The 3,684-nt window shown below is 32.1% G+C and overlaps 1 non-coding gene across 1 annotated transcript; it reads left to right on the forward strand.

Moving 5' to 3' along the window:
• The first annotated feature begins 2,856 nt into the window (after positions 1 to 2,856).
• On the forward strand, positions 2,857 to 2,959 carry LOC111740428. The gene has a single exon (XR_002780608.1). It is a non-coding gene; the product is annotated as a U6 spliceosomal RNA (small nuclear RNA).
• The last annotated feature ends 725 nt before the right edge of the window (positions 2,960 to 3,684 follow it).

Below are 3,684 nucleotides of genomic sequence, written 5' to 3' on the forward strand. Positions count from 1 at the left end.
AATACAGCTGCCCATTTTCTAATCAGGATGATTGAGGAATGGGTAAATTTCAACCATTTACCCAAACATTTTTATAGGAACTGAGAAATAGAGTTGTGCTTCATAGATGGAGACTCCCAGGAAAATTCTGAGGTGAGGAAAGGAGATGTGGGGACTGAAATTACAGAATTCCTGAAAGATGTTCAATAAGAGTAGGAAGAAACTGCAGTTATTAAATCTATATCTTCCGGTTTTTAGTCCTTTAATCCTGTTGTGCTCCCTTGAAATTTTAAAAGACTTTTAGGACATAAATATAAAAACTACAATATGTCATTATTAGAATAAATTAAAGATAGTTGAGACAGCCCAAATTTTACTTCCCCTTCAAATTTAGCTCCAATCTTTGCTCCTCCCAAAAAAGACTTCCCCGGGTCACTTTAGACCAAAGGCATATGTTCTTCTCTGAACTTTTCTGGATCTTATTTTTTATCACCCATTGTGAGGCAGATGATTAATCATATTGCCTTGCAGAAACTCACATTTTTTCTAAATTTCTGTTTTTGTATTATTTTGGCTTTTCACATGATTACACCTTTTCTGGCTCTAGATGACAAGCTCTTGAGACTAGAGTTCTTTTGATGCTTTTTAGCATCTCTCCAATACTTACTCCGAGTGTCTCACATATAGAAACTCTTAGTATAAGTGTATTGACTAATTGTAAATAATCAGGAATCAAAAAATATGGAAACTACTAAAGAGGAAAATTCTGCTAGAAATCCTAAAGATATTAACCAAATCAGGAAACTGAAAGCATATAAAATAAAGATATGGACTTTTGGAACTCTAACTGATTACTTTCTTAAATATGTTCTTATTTATAGTTACTAATGTTAATTATTACCACATGCAATTTTAATTTAAAACTTAGTTTCCTTTAGCAATAACCCCAAGGCAAGTTGAACATTCCATTAATTGATTCTAAACTCTATTTTAATCATTTTAACGTTATTCTTTTCCATAAATCATATCAATATTTTAAATATTTTTTCTTTGCAATAAAAATAAACTTTTTCTCTAAATATATTATTACCGATGTGTGAAACTGGGGTTATGATTCATAGAATCCTCAATTTATTTTAATAGAGGAAATTCTGATGTCAAAAGAAAGATTTGTTTCCTATTTTTAAGTTAATATCTGTTTTACACAGGCTTCACTTGTTAGACCAGAAATATTAAAGATAGAACACGATCCAATGTTATTCAAGTTTTAATAAAACACACTGAACAATGGATATTAATATTATCCACTATTTTGAACTGTCTTTGTGTGCCAAGATTGTCTATGGTAAATATTTTATATGTAAAATTATTTTTATTTTAAGAATATCTTTATGAAGATAATTACTGTTACTAATCTCATTTTATAAGTAAAACTACTGAGCACAAGATCATCCAACTAGAAAATTCTAGAGCTAGGATTTGAATTCCAGTTTGTTCAGTCAGGGATCCCAAATCCTTAACTGTGTTATCATGCTAGAAAGAACAAAGAACATATGCCAGACAATGACTATCTGTGCTTGATTGAATGGATGATCTTTAACAGGCTGAGCACTGAAAGCATGAAACTAGACCAACTACTAATGGGTCACATGGTGGTTGAGAAATTGAGACAGACTCTGTTACAGGTATAAAGAAAATCTAGTCTAGAAGTACAATGTATACCCATAGGATATGGTCAAAGACAACAGGAAGTTAAGCCAAAATAGCATCACTTATTTCAGGCTTGCTATAAGGTATGCATGATTTAATACTTTGAAAGTGCAAAGACTAGATCTTAATACATAGTTTGCATTAAATTAGTGTTATTTATTATTATTCATGAGTATTATTTAAATCCATCTAATATGGCTAGCAGAGCAGAAATCCAACTGACTAAAACTCTGAAATCCAGATAACTAGCTCATGAGGATTGTCATTAGCTCACAACATCTCAACTATTAATCTGGGTTTCATGGACAAGGACTCTAGATTTTCAAAGAAATAAATCAGTGAGAATTTATTTCTAAAAGGATAGGGGCACTAAAGCAAAAGTTCACACATAAGAAATGCAAAAATCCAGGCAAGTGACCAGTAAACAGAACTGGGGCCCAGATTTGAAACCAGATAAATAACAAGAAAGACATGATCCATGATAAAACATTATAGTTCCAACCTATGTTAGCCCATAATTGCTATTAGGGATTGGGACAAGGATGTGTCCATGGGCCAAAGGATTCCTGATATTAAGAGCAGGGGTAAGCAAGAGCTATAAATCAGCCTAACAATAATATCTTATAGAATGTTTTCACCATTCTGCTTTTTCAACCACTTAATCCATGTGATGTACTATACTTTAAACTGGAAAGATAAACCTGCAACATGCTACAGGTTGAGTTCAAAGAACTATAATTATTAATCAAGATTACAAAGTTAACACCATGACAATTACTGGTATGTTCAATGTGAAGAGTCTGAGAGAGCAGTCCAAACAGTAGACCAGAAAACTAGCCAAGTGTAGTAAATGTTGAGGGGTTCAGACTGAAGAAGATAAAAGAAGACAGTTCAAGTAAGAGTCCAGAATGCAATCTAAGCTTGAAAATTCTTAGGAGACCAATTTAAACAGAACATGAAAAATCTAAACCCATACCTGGGAAGCAATCTTTTGGGCATGAAACTGCTAAAGTCAGATCTCATCAAGATAACTGAGTAAGAAGAAAACATATACACAGACTGTCAACAGATTTTATGGAACAAACAAGGAATGAATTCAGAAAGTCAATTTTACTCAGTGAAGATCAGGACATAGAAGAGGCTAGTATAAAAATGAAAATCTTGTACTCACTTCAGCAGCAAATATACTAAAATTGGAAAGATACAGAGAATATTAGCATGGCCATTGCATAAGGATGACACACAAATTTATAAAGTGTTCCATATTTTTAAATGTAAATGGATTAAATTATCCAATTAAAAGACATAGGGCAGCCATGGATAAGAAAACAAAACTCGTGCATATATTGTCTACAAGAGACCGACTTCAGATGAAATAACAATCACGGACTGAAAGAAAAGGGATGAGAAAAGATATTTCAGGCAAATTGGGGCAGCAATATTTATATCAGACAAAATAGACTTTAAAACAAAGGCTATAATAAGAGACAAAGAAGTGCATTACATAATGATAAAGAGATCAATACATCAAGAAGACAAAACCCTAGTAAACATATACACACTCAACATAGGAATATATATATATTCGCTATATATATATATAGCGATTACAGATGAACATAAAACATAAAAAAAGAGATCAACAGTAATACACTCATATTAAGAATTTAACACACTGTTGACACCAATGGACAAATCATCCAGACAAAAATTCAACAATAAAACAATGGGCCTAAAAGACACACTAGACCAGATGGATTTAATAAATATTTTCAGAGCATTTCACCTGAAAGCAGCAAAATATGCGTTCTTCTCAAGTATACCTGGAACATTTTCCATGATAGACCACATGGTGGGATACAAAACAAGTCTCAATAAATTTAATAAGATTGGAACCATATCAACAGTCTTCTCTAGTTTTATAATGGTATAAAGTTAGAAATCAACTAGAAGAAAAAAAACTGAAAAATACGCAAACATATAGAGGCTAAATAA

This window comes from Pteropus vampyrus, unplaced genomic scaffold (genome assembly GCF_000151845.1).
Source record: "Pteropus vampyrus isolate Shadow unplaced genomic scaffold, Pvam_2.0 Scaffold63, whole genome shotgun sequence".
Classification (NCBI taxonomy): Eukaryota; Metazoa; Chordata; class Mammalia; order Chiroptera; family Pteropodidae; genus Pteropus; species Pteropus vampyrus.